Source organism: Eptatretus burgeri, chromosome 4 (assembly GCF_056783735.1).
Source record: "Eptatretus burgeri isolate ZD-2024b chromosome 4, Ebu_testis_v1, whole genome shotgun sequence".
Lineage (NCBI taxonomy): Eukaryota > Metazoa > Chordata > Myxini > Myxiniformes > Myxinidae > Eptatretus > Eptatretus burgeri.
The window spans coordinates 39601676-39621309 of NC_140964.1; the positions used below are offsets into that span (position 1 = coordinate 39601676).

General features: G+C 49.5%; 1 protein-coding gene across 9 annotated transcripts in view; it reads right to left on the bottom strand.

Annotated features, from left to right (window-relative positions):
• LOC147027851 (myocyte-specific enhancer factor 2C-like) overlaps positions 1-12514 on the bottom strand; it is a 135245-nt gene extending 122731 nt beyond the window's left edge. For 2 of the 9 annotated variants that reach the window (XM_085877522.1, XM_085877528.1), the window contains exon 1: positions 4698-4983. The gene's annotated coding sequence lies outside the window, so the exon portion shown is untranslated. Of the gene's footprint in view, positions 1-3598; positions 3618-4697; positions 4984-5189; positions 5333-5411; positions 5558-12145 lie in introns of those variants that run through there. The other 7 variants (XM_085877531.1, XM_085877527.1, XM_085877521.1 and 4 more) reach the window with 7 other exon arrangements.
• Between the last annotated feature and the right edge of the window lie 7120 nt (positions 12515-19634).

Consider the following 19634-nt stretch of genomic DNA (forward strand, 5'->3'; position numbering starts at 1 on the left):
AGAGAAAATAAGTAGTCAGCCACGGGGATGTTGTGCCTGCTCTGTTTCAAGTTATTGCGGATGCAGGTTGGAGTACGAAAACGCACAAGCAAAGTTGAATCTCGGCCGCAGCAAAATGTTTGAATGGGGTCGTTTACGCACTCTGTTGGGCAGAGCATCACAAGAGTTGAAATTATTATGCACTTTCTTCATGGAATAACCCAAACCACGAGCTATTTTTGAAACTACTTTTAGAAGAGGAAGAAGAAAAATTAATGAATCCAAGTTTGCAGTGACAATTCAAACTTAAAATAAAAAATACCATGTTAGCAACTCACGGTCCGAGTTACAATGTTGGACAAGTGTTTACAAATCTTGTGATTTTAAAAACTTCTCGTTCCTTCGATAGTTTCAGCGAGATAACCACAACTTCCTCAAGGAGCCCTGAACTGCTGAGTTTTGATTTCAACTCTTGGATTTAACCCCATTTTTTAAACAAACTTTACCGGTTACATTCTACATCAGGGCAAGGGACCGGCAGCAATGTGCTACGACGTGCTGGAAGACATATGGGAATCTCAATAATGAGTGATGAGAGCATTCCTCAGCTCATATCACAAAAGGAAGAGGAAGAGTGAAACAGAAAATCAGCCATCAGCACAAAACTCCGGGAAGGTCGGACAATGCCGTGGCGCGATCGCCTCTCAATTGCTTTCCCATCAAGCGATCGTGGCGGAAGACAACTCAATCGGTCAAGGCAGTGATTGGCAATGCAAGCTAGCAGTTGCAATTGCACAATAGTTTAAAGGTCTCGTAGAAAAAAAAAGTTTAAAAAAACAAACTGGCAACTATTCAGGCAGACCCGAACACATGGACAGACAGAAGTTATCCCCACGGTGCTATCAAGTTACAGCATAAATCGTTCCAGGTCCATCCTTATCTCGGCCGTGCCACCGAGTGGCATTATTCCAGACAAGAGGACACCTACAGACAAACGGGCACTATCAGCCGATACCAGGCCCAGGGAAATGCAGCAAATATTGCCTTTCACGTAGTGACAGGCCAAAGGCAGGACCAAACCCCTGAATGAATGCTGCCGACACAATGCGAGCCCGTCATAGCCTCCTCTGTGCGAGCTGATTTTTGGTTTCCACAAATGGGTCCCAGTCATGCCACATGTACCACTTGGCCAAACGCGCCGTCACAGCCTCCTCGGTCTTCACAGACTCGGACAATTTGCGTGCAAAGTTATTGAGGTTGGTTCAGAGGTATCGCGAGGTTGTTTATCGAGAATCTCTCTTGGGGAACAATGCAAGTTAGGGACTGGGAGAGGAGGGGGAGCGAGGGATAAGGAAATTGTCTCAAGCAACCATTAACGCAATTCTGCTCTTCCTTCCGCCCTCTGCAATCAATCCCCTTTGGTGTGGTGGAGATTACTTGTGTGAACGGTTTGATGCAATACAACCTCCACTGACGGTACAAAATGCCAAGCTGATTTCTTTTCCACATTTCTCCTCCCAAATAACGAGTTATTTTCGCATTTGTTTTCCCAGATAATGAGTGGGGAGGCAGGCGCTGCTGGAAGCAAAATATTCATTCATCCCATGTGAGCACAAACTTACTGTGGTGCTTTACAGTTAACCGATTCTATTGTTTCTCCGACGTTCCACTGCGGGTGTCAGGAAGGTTTTGTTTTTGTTTTGGGTTTTTTTTAACTGCAAACATTTGTGATTACTGAGCAGATGCTGCATCCTTTCAATCAGCTCAGTCACGACCAATTCCGTGTACAACCCGCTCGTCCCACAGGATGGAGGATGGCACCATGACGGCATCCGATTATAGCATTTCCGTCTCATCAATCGTGGAGGTCTGCGGGTAGCCTAAGTCTGCTAATGTACCGTCGGATTTGTGGCACTGCTGTTTACGGCTGCACCATGAATACCAACCTCCACGGCACATGTACCACGAACGATCGTGTCCACTCATCACCCGCAGCCAATTCACTGACGTGTACCAACTATGAGTGGCATTCATTCAGGAGTATGCCAACTACCAAGCAGAGCGGCCATGGAATTTGCTGTAACAAAAACAACATCAAGTCTCAAACACTACACCCATGCATGCATAACAACCAGTCGCAGCTTTGAAACGGCTCCGTCAGGAAGAAGTTGCTTCTGCAATTATTCAAAAAGTCATTTTCCACCTATGTGAGACCTTTTGTGAGACTTTTAAGGTCAGGGCATCATTGTCGTGTGCAGTACACAATTCGGAGCCAGGACAGAAGTGCTCACTTAAAATCCACAATTTCCATGGGAACGAGAAATCCAGGGTGGTCGGTATGACATGTGCAATGTGCGATCACATTCGTGATATCAATTTGCTGGTGGCTGTAAAGACTATCAATTTAGAGGTGAGTTTAAAGATCGAGATCCTTAACAGTTACGGTTTATCTCCATGACAATTAACCACCGTCCTTTGTGTGTGTTGGGCAGGCGAGTGACGGAAACAAAACAAGAAAAGGCAAAAATGCGGAACGCAGCATAACATTGCGAAACAGAATAACACGCTTGCTCTCAGCACGGGCGTGCCAAGTGGGCACGCCTATGGCGTGCCGAGCCAGATCATAGCTGAAGTCTGATCGCAGCGCCATCTCGCAGGCCTGGTTCCACGGAATCCGCCGCAAGGCGTTGGAGCATATCCCTACCCACGATTCCTTGCGCAAATTCACACAAGGTACATGATGAGCAAGCGACGTTAACAAGTAAGGCCTGCGCTCAACTCCAACAGTCAGCCTTAATGAGCAGGGGTGGTCGCCAGATCCACCCACACTTCCGTTCAAACGGATGGAAGACGGATGGAAGACGTGGGACCCACGGGTCTCGGAGGCTGCATCCCGGCAATTGAGGGTCATCGAGAAAATGTAGTAAATGCACTGGCGTTGCCGACAGTGGACAACCAATACAGTTTTGTTGCTTATTATTGATGATGAGATACTGTATGGAATGTTATAATGTATATTTCTTTTCCCAATCACAATTGATGAAAAGACAGCATCACCCAGGGATTGGCGCTTGGAGTCCCCATGAATCTTGCGTCAATGAACGAACCAGCAGACGAGTGGTGCATCGAGCATCCACCAGTGGTGCACGTCCTCCTTCACCTCACCTACACAATCTCCTGCCTTCCCCACACCTCCTCAAGCAGCCTGGGGATCAGACGTGGGCACACGGACAAGGCAGCGCTCCGGGCAGCACCCCACGTGGAGGTCCGGCCAATTAGCGCGCAGATTTATCGCTCATGGAAGACCATGGTGATGGTGATGTGGCAACTAGGACTAAGACTGAACGACGCGTTTCCCAGTCACTTAACTTAAGCTCTGCGGGCAATCCTGGAACAACGCGCATTGCCCCCCCACCCCCCTCCACCACCACAGTGCCAAGAAGCTTATCGGGACACGACGTCCACCTGGGGAGTACATTTAAATCTGACCGTCTCTTTCATTTGGAGTTCAAGTAAATTTCGCTAAATTTACACCGCGTCATTCTGACGTCCCTCTTTAAAGGGAAAATTTACTACCACAAGCCCACCCCGGTTGGTTAAGCCTGAAAGATCTACTCACCAACCGACGGAGCATCCCGCGCAATGCACGTGCTTCGCCGATTCGCGTGCAGGTATGATGACAGCAGTCGGTGACGTCACAACGCGTCGTTATCAGCGTTTAAAACACGTGTTCAACCACAAAGGACGAGAGACTGGCCCCTGCAAGGAGCCAAAAAGTAGCGAAACGCTTTGGTGGTTTCATTTTTATTTTTGAAGCTGCAGGAATTTAAACCTTTGGACGTGGACAAAATAATTTATACTCGTATACCCCGACACGCACTGTGCCGTGCAGACCACGCATCATTTGGGGTGCACCTTGCCCAAGAGGTCGCATTACCACAAAAGCACGCCAAAGGCACAAAATGATCAGCTCCGCAAATTGCGTCTCCACTTTGACAACGTGAGTCCATCGACTAGAGCGTTGGTGGTGGTCGTATGGCAGCTTAGTTGCTGGGGTAGCTATCATTTCTTGAAGCGTGACTGTGTCGCTGATGCAGTGCCCCTCTACCAGTAAGACACACTGGAACTGGTACTCATTTCGCCGACCTAGGAAGGATGACAGGGTGAGTCAACCCCCTGGTGTATTAATTCAGCGGCTGACGGGGCTTGAACTCAGGACCCCAAGATCCCAAGCTGCCACCCTAACCACTTCAGGACCCAAGGATCCCAAGCCGCCACCCTAACCACTTCAGGATCCCAAGCTTCCACCCTAACCACTTCAGGATCCCAAGCTTCCACCCTAACCACTTCAGGATCCCAAGCTTCCACCCTAACCACTGAGCCAACACCAGGCTCGACTAGAGCGTTGAGTCCGCAGATCCCTAGGACTTTAAAATAAATATATAACCCGCACTTGGGTACCACCAACAACAAGGTCCATCGTCCAATCATGGGATCAGTCTGCCCAAGGTGCATCCAGCAATACCCAATCGGAGTGCCGAGGTTTGTCACACACACACACACACACACACACACACACACACACACACACACACACACACACACACACACACACACACACACACACACACACACACACACACACACGACTATGTGTTGGAAAGTCCGAGGCGAAACTTTGGCACACCGCACGCGCCACGCATACCGGGTGCACTCACCCCGATGGAGGTGTCCATGGACCGATAGGGACGCGAGGAGACGTCGACTATTATCAAGAGTACTGTACTGTAATAAGGGCGATGAAAGGCGTCGCATCCACCGCACAACGTATTGTCCGGAACAAGCCCGTGCTCCGAATGAGGCACCGGAAGGAGATCGAGACGCGGTCGCAGCTCCGGAACGAAGGTGTGATCCCTTCCTCGTGTCGAGCCGTCCCGCGGATTACCTGGGCAACCCTGATGCCGTCCGCCGAGTCGATGGTGACATGCTTCGCACCGACGTCTGTAATACACGAGCCGAAGCTCGAGCCGTGCGCGGACCGGGGGAGAGAGAGAGAGAGAGAGAGAGGAATTGATTTGGGGAGGGGGGGAGGGGGGGTAAAAGAGAAAGAAAAAAGCGGGAATAGAACACGCAGAGCGTGGGAAGCGAAACCGCGCGCGGAGGCGCGCGATTCGAGCTCGAGCGCGGCGGAGGGTTCTATTTTTACTGACCAGTAGCGGAGGCGATGAGGCTGCGAGTCGAAGTGAAAAATTAAAATCGAGCCCGAGCCGAGCTATTTTTAGGCTCGGAGGTGGAGAGAGAGAGAAAGAGAGAGAGAGAGAGAAAGAGAGAGAGAGCGAGAGGGAGAGCGAAAGAGAGAGAGAGAGAGAGCGAGAGAAGGAGAGGAGGGCTCTGCACGCAGCTGAGCCCTGCCCACCGCTCTCAGGACAAACCTCAGCCGATGGCTCGCAGCTCCCGCCGAGGGTTGGCCGCTTCAGGGCCCGGGACGGTGTCCGATGAAAAAGTGTCCGAACAAGCGGTGATTTGCAGCCGAGCTCTTGAAATGCCGGCGAAAACGCAGGGATTGTTTCGTGTGCGCAGTGATCCGCTCGGTGAAGAGCCCCAATTGACGTCAAAGAGAGCCCAAGAGGAGGAAGTGAGATGCACTGGCGCCACTGACATGTATTAATAAAAAGCGCTAACGCTGTAAATTCGGAGCCTTTCGCGCTCTGTGTACCGCCGTCGGAGGTGATAATTGAATCGCGATTTCTCGCGAACCTGCTGCGTCCTTGGTGCGAACTTAAACAGCCCGGCCGGCCTTCGGTCGTCCGTGGTCGTGCGTCACGGCTACCGGGAATGCGCTGGCCTCAATTGGCGTGACGGGTTCGCGGTCCGGGCGGGTTTCGGTGGAAACGACCCCACGATCCCGCTCGGTTAAACACGCTCACGGGACCGCGGGGCCAATCTGCCGGGGGGGAATTAAGTTCACTCAGAGGGGTGCCCTTCATTCGATTGGCGCCGTGCTCGGTACATCATGATCTTGCGTCGTGCGATATGGGGCGTCCTCTCAGCTGGGCCGAGGCCTCTGCGTGCGAACCGAGTCTTGTTCGTGACCTCCATTACACGAGAGGTGAGGGACAAAGTCCCGCAACCCCGACTCGGGAAATTTAATAAACATTATATCACCTGGGCTTATTAAACGGGTATCAGGCGCTTTTAAAGGCATTTTATACAAAACTATCAACGTACATCCTCCATGCGTACTACATGTGAAGTGTATGGGGTACACGTGCTATCAGGCACTGCGGCACCGAGAAAGGGTCGTCGCTTACACATAATTAGACCCTAGACGTGTGGGAGGAACGTCCATTTTGATAACGCGCTGAAGGTGCTCCAATGTCATCAGTGTAGTCGTCACTAGTCAAAAATTGCCATTTCTACCTCAACAACTGCGGTGGTGTTGGGCCCACGCAGACCATCTGTGCCGGCGAGAAGGATGGAAGATGTTTGTGACCTGCACGGGCTTGAACTGTCCCTCCGGGCCCGAACACATGCATTCGACTTGACCTTAGAGATGACAGGTGACACATCGGAGGAACCACAGACTGTGCGGGTCCGTGAGGTCTACAACTAAGAATGAGAAATTTCAACCATCAGGTGGACCCATACATTACTTTACCATCTACCACAGCCACATCACCGAATCCATGAGCAATCATTGCCTAAAGAGATCCAATAAGGAAATGAAAACTCTGATCCCTAGATCATGATCGCATCACGCTAAAGACAGGGTGCGAAGATCGTTGCGAGGAGGTGCGGGGCTACTTGAGAAAAGTGGGTCAAAAAAAAAACCTGAACAGACCTTGCAGAGCACCACCGGCCAGCACGTGGCGCTGCGCAGCGGCCTATCTCATGATAACTCTCAGCCCAGAGTGCTTATAGGTCGACCGGTTGGTTTAGACTTGAGAGCTACGCCGTGCGATAGGTGGATCATTTGTCCTTGAGCTACTCTGAGCAAAATGTGGATCGTTTGGTCGACCAGCTACACCATGTTATAGATGGATCGTTTAGCCTGGAGCGACTCTACTCAATAGGTTGATTGTTTGGCCTCAAGCTAGGCCATTATATAGGTGGGAGGGACATTTGGCCGAGAGCGACTCTGAGTAAAAGCTGGATTGTTTGGTTTACATTCCACCATGTGATAGGTGGACCGTTTGGTGTAGAGCTACGCTGGTTAAAGGTCGATCATTTGGCCTAGAGCTACGCTGATTACAGGTCGATCATTTTGTCTGGAGCTACGCTGATTAAAGATCGATCATTTGGTCTAGAGCTATGCTGATTAAAGGGGAATCATTTTGCGTAGAGATACGCTGATTAAAGGTCGATGGTTTGGCCTCGAGCTGTGCTGATTAAAGTTTGATCATTTGGCCTAGAGCTATCCTGATTAAAGTCGATCATCTGGTCTAGAGCTATGCTGATTAAAGGTCGATCATCTGGTCTTGAGCTATGCTGATTAAAGGTCGATCATCTGGTCTTGAGCTATGCTGATTAAAGATCGATCATTTGGCCAAGGACTATGCTGATTAAAGGTCGATCATTTGGTCTGGAGCTACGCTGATTAAAGGTCTGTCGTCTGGTCTGCAGCTATGCTGATTAAAGGTGATCATTTGGTCTGGAGCTATGCTGATTAAAGGTCGATCATTTGGTCTCGAGCTACGCTGATTAAAGGTCAATCATTTGGCCTAGAGCTAGGCTGATTAAAGGTCGATCATTTGGTCTCGAGCTACGCCGATTAAAGGTCGATTGTTTAGTCTTGAGCGACGCCGATTATAGGTCGATCATTTTGTCTTGAGCTATGCTGATTAAAGGTCGATCATTTGGTCTCGAGCTACGCTGATTAAAGGTCAATCATTTGGCCTAGAGCTAGGCTGATTAAAGGTCGATCATTTGGTCTCGAGCTACGCCGATTAAAGGTCGATTGTTTAGTCTTGAGCTACGCTGATTAAAGGTCGATCATTTGGCTTAGAGCTGTGCTGATTAAAGTTCGATTATTTAGTCTAGAGCTATGCTGATTATAGATCGATCATTTGGTCTGGAGCTATGCTGATTAAATGTCGATCATTTGGCCTAGAACTATGCTGATTAAAGGTCAATCATTTGGCCTCGAGCTACACTGATTAAAGGTCAATCATTTGGTCTAGAGCTACGCTGATTGAAGGTCGATCATTTGGTCTGGAGTTTTGCTCATTAAAGGTCTGTCGTCTGGTCTACAACTACGCCGCATTACAAGTGGATCGTCTGTTCGAGATCTACACCGTTTTTGAGGTGGATCTGGTCTATAAAGCTATGATGCATTGGGGCCCGACCGCTGCTGAAGGAGATGAAGTGCGGAGCATGTGGTTAGGTGGTGCGTCCTATGTGTTGGACCGGGTGATGAATGATGTAGTTTTTATCGTATATCGATCTTCGATCCAATTTTAATCTCGAACATTCAGAACTATATATAATGATAATATAAAGCATTTTGTGCAGGTGTTTGCTTTTCAAGAACATATACCCACAATTCCGTGCGCACAGATTTGGTGCGTAAACTACCCATGACCACTTCGTGCTGAACTGCAGGAAAGTTTACATTTTTCTTTCGATCGTTACTCTTCCTTTCAAGATAACATTCAAAGGTGCACGTGCACACTGTGAGTACCACTCCGCTCACGTGCACACTGTGAGTACCACTCCGCTCACGTGCACACTGTGAGTACCACTCCGCTCACGTGCACACTGTGAGTACCACTCCACTCACGTGCACACTGTGAGTACCACTCCACTCACGTGCACACTGTGAGTACCACTCCGCTCACGTGCACACTGTGAGTTCCACTCCACTCACGTGCACACTGTGAGTACCACTCCACTCACGTGCACACTGTGAGTACCACTCCACTCACGTGCACACTGTGAGTACCACTCCACTCACGTGCACACTGTGAGTACCACTCCACTCACGTGCACACTGTGAGTACCACTCCACTCACGTGCACACTGTGAGTACCACTCCACTCACGTGCACACTGTGAGTACCACTCCACTCACGTGCACACTGTGAGTACCACTCCACTCACGTGCACACTGTGAGTACCACTCCGCTTACGTGCACACTGAGTACCACTCCGCTCACGTGCACACTGTGAGTACCACTCCGCTCACGTGCACACTGTGAGTACCACTCCGCTCACGTGCACACTGTGAGTACCACTCCGCTCACGTGCACACTGTGAGTACCACTCCGCTCACGTGCACACTTTGAGTACCACTCCACTCACGTGCACACTGTGAGTACCACTCCACTCACGTGCACACTGTGAGTACCACTCCACTCACGTGCACACTGTGAGTACCACTCCGCTCACATGCACACTGTGAGTACCACTCCGCTCACGTGCACACTGTGAGTACCACTCCGCTCACGTGCACACTGTGAGTACCACTCCACTCACGTGCACACTGTGAGTACCACTCCACTCACGTGCACACTGTGAGTACCACTCCACTCACGTGCACACTGTGAGTACCACTCCACTCACGTGCACACTGTGAGTACCACTCCACTCACGTGCACACTGTGAGTACCACTCCACTCACGTGCACACTGTGAGTACCACTCCACTTACGTGCACACTGTGAGTACCACTCCACTCACGTGCACACTGTGAGTACCACTCCACTCACGTGCACACTGTGAGTACCACTCCACTTACGTGCACACTGTGAGTACCACTCCACTCACGTGCTTTGCTTTTCAACACCTAATTCGCCTTTATTAACACAAATTAAATCTACCTTATGACGCGTGACGAATTAGCCGTTGAGTTTCCAGAGCAAAGATTCCTTTTAAAATTGATGACTTAATTCCGTGACAAGATTATCTTGTGGCCAAACTTAATTTTCAGAATTGTGATAGTTAACGAGCGCAGACACGCAATCGCTCACTGGAGCCAAAATACAACAGGTGTGCAAAACGGTGACATCACGAAATCACGTCTCGCCGTGTTGGTGCACAGCATGCTCCCGTGGACTTGAACATCGTTTCGAGGAATATTGTAGATGGCTGGTGTATGAAAGGGTTGTTTCATTAAAAAAAAAAAAAACGAGCACAAAGTGTACGTGGCGACTTGATTATAGAACAGGTATGAACAGAGGTAGAGCGCAAAGGAACAGGACAAGAGTGCACATGGGCGTGGGTAGAGAGCTCGTGAGCTGGGTAGGGCGAATGGAGCCAGAGGATAAAGTGCGGTGGGGATGTGGATAGGGTACGTTGGGGATGTGGATAGGGTACGTTGGGGATGTGCATAGGGTACGTTTGGGATGTAGATAGGGTACGTTTGGGATGTGGATAGGATACGTTGGGATGACTTTGTTAGGATGCGTTGGGGATGTAAATAGGGTTTGTTGGGGATGTGCATAAGATGCGTGGGGGATGTAGATCGGGTGCGTGGGGGATGTAGATAGGGTGCGTGGGGGATGGAGATAGGGTGAGTGGGGGATGTAGATCGGGTGCGTGGGGGATGTAGAGAGGGTGAGTGGGGGATGTAGATAGGGTGCGTGGGGGATGTAGATCGGGTGCGTGGGGGATGTAGATAGGGTGCGTGGGGGATGGAGATAGGGTGAGTGGGGGATGTAGATCGGGTGCGTGGGCGATGGAGATAGGGTGAGTGGGGGATGGAGATAGGGTGCGTGGGCGATGGAGATAGGGTGCGTGGGCGATGGAGATAGGGTGCGTGGGCGATGGAGATAGGGTGCGTGGGCGATGGAGATAGGGTGCGTTGGCGATTGAGATAGGGTGCGTTGGCGATGGAGATAGGGTGCGTGGGCGATGGAGATAGGGTGCGTGGGGGATGGAGATAGGGTGCGTGGGGGATGGAGATAGGGTGCGTGGGGGGTGGAGATAGGGTGCGTGGGGGGTGGAGATAGGGTGTGTTAGGGATGGAGATATGGTGTGTTGAGGATGTACATAGGGTGTGTGGGAGGTGTAGATCGGGTGCACGGCGGATGTAGATAGTGTACGTTGGAGATGTTGATAGGGTGCATGGGAGATGGAGATAGGGTTCATGGGAGATGGAGATAGGGTGCGTCGGGGATGGAGATGGGGTGTGTGAGGGATGGAGATGGGGTACGTGGGGGAACGAGACAGGGTGTGTTGGGGATGGACCGCACAGAGTTGAGGATGGAGATATGGACCGCATAGAGTTGAGGATGGAGATATGGACTGCACAGAGTTGAGGATGGAGATATAGACTGCACAGAGTTGAGGATGGAGATATAGACTGCACAGAGTTGAGGATGGAGATATGGACCGCATAGAGTTGAGGATGGAGATATGGACTGCACAGAGTTGAGGATGGAGATATAGACTGCACAGAGTTGAGGATGGAGATATAGACTGCACAGAGTTGGGGGTGGAGATAGAGTGTGCAGGAACAGTCAGAGCGCATGCATAGGGACAGTTTATATTTCAGAATGGCACGGGTTAAGAGCCAGGGGAGAATGTGCTGGAACGGGTTGAGCAAGCCACAAAGGCTGGGGTAGAGTTATTGTAATGGAGGCTGGCCTCAAGCCATGGGAATGGGGGCTGGGCTGGAGCCAGTGGAATGGGGGACGAAGCTAGAGTTGCAGAGACTGGGACTGGGACTGGGCTTGAGCCACAGGAGCAGGAAATTAGTTGGAGCCACGGGAATGGGGAAGGGTTAGAACCACCAGGACAGGGACTGGGTTAGAGCCACAGGGACCGGGTTGGAGTGATGGGGAAGGTTGACTGTGCTGGAGCAATGAGGATTGGGCAAGAGTCACAGAGACGGGGCTAGAGCCACATGGGCAGGAAGCGAGCTTGAACCACAGGGACTGGGCTAGAGCCACGAGGATCCAGCTGGAGCCCTGGGGACTACGGCTGCTCGAGATCCACAGGCACTGGGCGAGAGCCACATGGATGGGAAGTGAGCTCGAGCCACGGAGTCCAGGCTCGAGCCAACGGGAATGGGCGAGAGACCCAGGGACTGGACGAGAAGCATGGCAATCAGACTAAAGCGCACACTGTGCAGGATATAGAGCAAACAGGAACGTTTCTGTGGGAATATTTATTGCTAGACAAGTTAGTTTTTTCAGAAGAATCTTTTATCAGAGAGTCACTACCCACCTGCTGGCTCAGCAGAGGAGTAAAACAATAGAACCAAAGTTGTGCCTTGCTCGCAGAGCCCGCTGCGTCCGCGTGTTTGTGTCTCGGAACCAGCCGGGTCTCAGTGCGTGGGCTTCACACAGGTCTTGCTGGATCAGCACGGTAGCATCGTTCAAGCCAGACCAGCTGGCTTAAGGGACAACGGACCACCACCAGTGGTGGCTCGACGTCTTCGCTCTTTGGTTCTTTCTCTGGATCGCTCGTATGCCGCTCAAAGTGATTTTGGTCTTAGGGGGATTGAGGGGATGCTGTTGGGAGGGGGAAAAAAATGGTCTCCAACCCTTTTTGCCAAGGGCGCTCATCAGGCGCCGTCATTCACAGGCCTCGTGGCTATTTTAGACCTCATCAGGTGCTGCCCGAAGCGGGAGGAACGCTGATCGGGTTTCCTGCGAGTAGCGGACGCTCTTGCTTCCAGCGAGGGGTTGGGGAGGAGGGGGTTGGAATAGAAATGAGGGGAGGGGCAATCATGGGTATGGACCATCAATACTACTACTACTACTACGATCATTAGGCAGACATTTTTCTCATGACCTTCCTGCCTTTTTACATTACATATGCGCCGCAGTCCATGAAGTAAACACCATGTTTTCCACACAATGGTTAGTTCGTTCGTTCATTCATTCATTCGTAAGCAGCACCTGCAGCAGGTTTAGCATCATTTTCTTGCGATGGGTAAATGCCGCTGATGCAGTGCCCTTGTCAATCAATACTCCTGCACTGAGCAGCCATGGCGAAACGGCGAAGCAACAAGGCTTTAATCTACTCAACGATGTTTCTACACTACTGTAGAATACTGGGCTGGCAGGGTAGCCCAGAGCTCTGCACACCCACCTCTGAGATGTCTAGCCTGGATTTGAATCTCGACCCAGCTCTATAAACTGCTATCCTGGTGTTTCGCATACCAGACGAGGCATCAAGAGAAGGGCGCTAAGCCGAAGGATCCCTCTGCCAACACTGGCAGTTTGTGGACGTTAAAGATCTCTTGGTATCTTTCAAGAAGAGTCGGCGAGTCATCGCCAAAGTTCCTTCCCAAATTCCAAAGTCCTTCCGAAACTGCAGGTAGTAAGTGGTCTGATCTTGGAGGCTCCTTGACAGCAGGTTACTCCACATGCTATCTCAAAGCGTAGTTGCTGTTTGGGCAGCGGCTCCTACACGACACACAACTTCATCATGTTTCGCGTGAACAGCCATCTTCCACTACGAATGGAAACCGATATTCCAACTGCACTACACTGGAGAATAATTGTTTCAAGCTGAATTATACGAGTTAGGTTTCTGTGAGTACCCGTCAAACTATTAGGAAGTCCTAATCGTGGATTAGACCGACACCGACCGAATGGAGTCAGTAATACACAAGGGGGGGGGGGGGGGAAGAAAAACTACATGACATGGTAATGTGTGTGTAGGTTCACTACACCTGTCACCTGCCCCTGCCCCCTATTCTTCTGGACAGCGCTGTACATTAATCGAGTGAGACTTGCCCTTCGGATTGCAGAAAAGGCCAAACACCTTTCCCAAAGAAAAGCCACTGAAGCTTAGCTCGAGGTGATTCAAATAAATATTACAGTTGAACCCCATACCCTGCCAAATATGACGTATAATTATATTAAGACTCCCACGATACGATAGGGGAGGCTTTTGCTGGTTGTAGGGTTTGTTTCTAAAATTAGTGCCCCCAATTTTTAATGGTACCCCAGAGTTTATTAGACCTCCCTGGAGGATTAAACCACAAGTTTGGGGAGGGTTTCCCCTTTTTCCTGCCAATTTCTAAGCTGTAACTCAGAGGCGGCTGGGACTTTCGGAATAAATTTTGCATCAACAATGGGAATAAAAGGATGGTGGGGTTGACGTAATTATTTCGACCTTGATCTAAATTTTAAGGTTATGATCCATTTATAGACAATTTAACCATTTTCACCTGTACTTGATGAAAGTTTGTCTGATCGGAATTAAATTGTCCACTCTCGATAGCCTCAGCCCGAAAGAAAGGTGAATTTACGTTTAATGCACATCATTCCTCTCTCAGAGTTCAAGGTCAAGGTCAAATGTCGGTCTGAAAAAGTAACGTCCTTTTTTTGTCATGGCTCAATTTTGCCAATTTGGGATCTCAAAGACTGCTTGGCCCTCCAAGATGTTCTTGCATCATAATAGTGTACCTGCACTGAAGTTGTGAACCTGGTTCTTGATTAGTCCTCAACATACGTTTTTTCAGATTGTGACCGAATTTACTAAAACACTTTTTTTGATCATAACTTGAAGAATTTTCCTCCCATTTTCATGATGTGAGTTTTATGTATAGATTGGGGATGGGGACACGTTTTCGTAATCGACATTCTATCCACAAATGTTGAACGTCAAGGTCATATGGCGGTCCAAACAAAATACGGCCATCATGGGCACCGGGGTAGGTGTACCCTTGGCGATCAATTTGTGATCGCAGATATCTAGTTGTTGTGTGTGCATCCATTTCCCTGCCCAAATGGTTGCAATTTCGACATGCAATGGTGTATGTATGTATGTATGTATGTATGTATGTATGTATGTATGTATGTATGTATGTATGTATGTATGTATGTATGTATGTATGTGTGTGTGTGTGTGTGTGTGTGTGTGTGTGTGTGTGTGTGTGTGTGTGTGTGTGTGTGTGTGTGTGTGTGTGTGTGTGTGTGTGTGTGTGTGTGTGTGTGTGTGTGTGTGTGTGTGTGTGTGTGTGTGTGTGTGTGTGTGTGTACAGCTTTGGAAACACACTGGTTTCTCACAAAAATATTCATCCAATCCCCGCCACCACCATCACCTTCCCCTATTTAACAATACCAGTGGAGAAAAATGAAGCTGCTTGTTGTGATTTCACAATTAACCATTTCAGCTTTCAGCCGATGTCCTTGCTGGGTCTTATCCTCAAACCAGCACCCTCCTTGAATGGTCTCATCTTCGAACCAGCACTCTCCTTGGTGGGTCTTATCCTCAAACCTGCACCCTCATTGATTGGTCTTATCCTCGAGTCAGCACTCTCCTTGGTTCCCATCGTGTGTTGCCTTTTTGGCTGCTGGTTGCATCATTGGTTTGGGGCGCAGCTATGCCGCTGATGCAGTACCCCTATTACCAGTACACTGGTGCTCATTTTGACGAACTCAAAAGAATGACAGGCTGAGTTAACCCCCTGGTGTTAATTCAGTGGCCAATGGAGCTCAAACTTAGGACCCCAGGATCCCAAACTACCACCCTCACCTCTAAGCCAACACCAGACTACTCTCCTTGGTGGGTCTTATGTTCGAGCAAGCACTCTCCTTGGTAGGTCTTATCCTTGAGGCAGCACCCTTTTTGGTGGGTATTATCCTTGAGGCAGCACCATTTTTGGTGGGTCTTATCCTTGAGCCAGCACCCTTGTTGGTGGGTCTTATGTTCGAGCAAGCACTCTCCTTGGTGGGTCTTATCCTCGAGCCAGCAATTTCCTTGGTGGGTCTTATGTTCAAGCAAGCACTCTCCTTGATGGGTCTTATCCTCGAGGCAGCACACTTTTTGGTGGGTCTTATGCTCGAGTCAGCACCCTTTTTGGTGTGTCTTATCCTCGAGCCAGCACTCTCCTTGGTGGGTCTTATCCACGAGCCACCACTCTCCTTGGTGGGTCTTATACTCGAGGCAGCATTCTCCTTGGTGGGTCTTATCCTTGAGGCAGCACCCTTTTTGGTGTGTCTTATCCTCGAGCCAGCACTCTCCTTGGTGGGTCTTATCCACGAGCCACCACTCTCCTTGGTGGGTCTTATACTCGAGGCAGCATTCTCCTTGGTGGGTCTTATCCTTGAGGCAGCACCTTTTTTGGTGGGTCTTATCCTCGCGTCAGCACTCTCCTTGGTGGGCCTTATCCACGAGCCACCAAGGTCCTTTGTGGGTCTTATCCTCGAGTCAGCACTCTCCTTGGTGGGTCTTATCTTCGGGCCAGCACCCTCCTTGGTGGTTCTTATCCTCGAGCCAGACTGTAAACGCTGTGTTGGCCGAGGTCCAAAATGGACCCTGAAGTACATGAGTCAAAAAGCTTTTGCACCAGGCCAAGACATTACTCGTCGAAAGGCATGTGGTTTCGACGATAGAGAGAAAAACGTGTAAAGAGCCTTGCCTCCGTGGCTCATTTTAAACTAACTATATATGAAGCAGTGTTTGATACGTTTTCAAAGCTTGATATGTTTATATGGAATTTATAGCTGGTGACATGCATTTGCGTTCAAGTCAAAACGCAACCAGTGCCAGCTATTGCTATTGGACCTTTCTACAATGGCAACTCATTATTCGAAGGGTAAAAGAAAACAAGCTTTGGAATAGTCTCGAGCGTTCGGGCATGTTTTAGTAATAAAGTCAAAATGTATATGCCATGACGTCACTGTCCTGGGTGGCTTCCCAGGTAGCCCCGCACATAGGCCATAGGTACACAATTATAGGGCGATCTTAGAATTGTTTCACACTTTCACAACATGGCATGGAGTGGTAGCGCACTTACCTTTCAACCGTCTAGGTTGGGTTCGATACCAGACCCGATTATAAAAAAAAACTGTCCGAATCGTGCTTCGCAGACAAGGCGTTCAATCCCAAAAGTGTGTCGCACCTTGGATGCACGGTTAAGCCGGGTGTCCCGTATGTTAGCATTAGTTAGCGGATGTTAAAGATCCCATAGTGTCCTTCACCAAGAGTAGCTGAGTGGTCTTGGGCTAAAAGCTCTGATCCCCAGTCGACCCCACAATAATGTGGGAATAATTGGGGCCATTTAGTAAGTAGTAGTGGTCGTGAGTACAATTGGCCAAATAGGTGAACGACCCAAATAGATCGTAGTTGCTGCAAATCTTTAAAGTTTTCTGTGATTGTTCTTCCCTCCGCCACAGGAGGAGGTGATGTTTTCAGCCATGTGTGTTTGCCCGTCTGTGAACAGGACATGTCAAAAAAGTTGTGCACGGATTCGGACGAAATTAGTGGACGTGTTGGGTGTGTGACAAGGAAGAGTTGATTCGATTTTGGTGAAGATCCGAATCCGAATACGGATACGAGAAATTAATTAAGTTTTCTAAGTGATTCTTTAACATTGAGAGATGGGATCTAAAACAATGTGATATGTCATGGCATCTCAGAAAGTTGTGGACGGATTATGACAAACCTTGGTGGATGAGTAAGTTCGGTGACAAGAACAAGCCGATTCAGTTGTGGTTCAGGTCGGAATCCCGACGCAGCTATAAAACTGTCGTCTCAGTATTTCACGGACAGGGTGAGTCATCAATGTGTGTGCTGTCCCTCGGATGGACGTCCCTCGTCCCATCTGCTGCCATTAGTTGATGGAAGATAAAGACCCCATGGTGTCCTAAAAGGAGGCGAGCTATCGCCGGCACCCTGAACAGATTACAATTTCCTTCCGGAAGCTATAGAGGGTCTTGCGTCAATGACAGCTGCGTCCTCAGCCAACGATACCACCCTGCAGCCTTGTGCTGCATTCCAAAGGAGGAGGAGGAGGAGGAGGAGAAGGAGAAGGATGAGGAGGAGGAGAAGGAGAAGGAGAAGGAGAAGGAGAAGGAGGAGAAGAAGAAGAAGAAGAAGAAGAAGAAGAAGAAGAAGAAGACTATTGCGTCAGTTCAGCCATGTTGGGTCTGATTTCGAGACTTCTGGAGTGGACCCTCACTGACAACCTGAAATTCGTTTAACAAGGCTGAACAATGCGGTTTGTTTTTCACTCTGACGTATATCAATTAGAATTATGAATACTCCTTACCAAATCAAAGCACATGACTGTACAAGTGGGATTTCACTTCAACAAGCTGGAGTCAAGACCATCTGCATGGGTGTACACACCATCATCGAAAAAAAAACAACAAAAAAAAACAACAATAACTTCTTAACGACCCTTCGAGACGAGTTTAACTGTCAGGTTTAATGGCTAAAAGTGCGTATGCGCTTGAATTGACCACAAAATCTGAAACGAAATCAGAAAGTGCAAGGCAAGCTGTTTTTAATTCGAGTTCAACGAGTTCCATTCGAGTCCCATTTGCGTTTAATGCGATACCAGTAGTTTGCTTTGTTTACACTGGTAAGGTCTTTCTGAAGATTATGCATGGATGTCAGCATTTTAAAAGAAGACGGAGCTATTGGTCTAGGATTGCCGTTGTACCATAGACATGTAAGTGCACCTTTAGTCCATTGCCTAGTTCTCGTTGTATCCCTATTATAGAGCCAACAATTGTGACGTTATGACGTCGGCCGAACGCAAACCAAACAATGTGACGTCAGCAATGCCTTTAATCAGCAAGGCCGCTCAGGCACTTCGTGGTTGAACTTTGGTCCTTTGAGCACGGCATGGCACCGTTCGATGAGGATACCCGTTTGGAACGAGCCGTAAACTCTCAGCACGATTAGCACGTGCAAATGTAACACCGGTGGAGAAAATGGTTGCGAGAGAATGGTCAATCTGACCCCAGCAACAAAGTGATGGGACACAGCCATGATTAAGGCAACCAGATCTGCACAGCATTTTTATAAATGACCCTAAGCATACTGGGATGATATTTGCTTAAACAACACATGGGCCACACTTGTGTGGAAGCTGTTGCTTGCTGTCCATCATTTACCCAGGTGTTTCCATTTTTTTTGTCGACTACCTGTGTGTGTGTCTATATAACATATTGTTGCGGATTCGCGCCCGCCGGCGTGCTGACGGCCACGTAACTCGAATCGCGGCACGTCGCCCACCGGACGGACAATCCAGTCGTGACCCTCTCGGACTAACGCCGGGAACCAGTCACGGGTGGACCTTTCGGTCTCACCGCGATCGAGCCAATCAGCCCCCGCGTGGGATAGGGTTGCTCGCCAAATTCGACCTACCTAAGTACCCACGCGGAGGGTAGACCGGGCGATCGCACCTCGCCGCAGGTCGACTTCGGACACGGGCCACTTAAGCGACCCGTTCCGTACTATCAGAATAACCGAGCGGTGTTATCGTCGACCTCGACGGTTCGATTAATTATCGGGCGTATTCAGCCCACTACCAACCCTTTACGTGAAGCAAGATGAGGATTCAATGGGAGAAATGACGAAGCGAAGCGGGAAACAGTTCAACACAAAGCACATTTATTCGCGGCACACGGGAAGCACACATATTCAATTCCACCAAAAGCACACAGAAAAGACACAATGCAATTTACACAAAAAGCAAATGTAAAAGCGAAAACACAATGCAGAGCTAATACCGACTACCGAGCACACGGCAACACTTATACAATTCTACTTCACAGACGGCGCCGACAACACATACCCAAAACCAAGGAAAAGAATACCCTCAAGGATGAGGCGGGCCTGAGGCCGAGACCGGGTCGCGCCTACCCGTCTGGTGATGAGACGCGGAGCGGCGATGGCGCCTCAACTCCGCGGGCCTCGCGGACAGTGTCTGGTAGGGGGTGGGAAAGGGGCCCCCTTGGTCGCA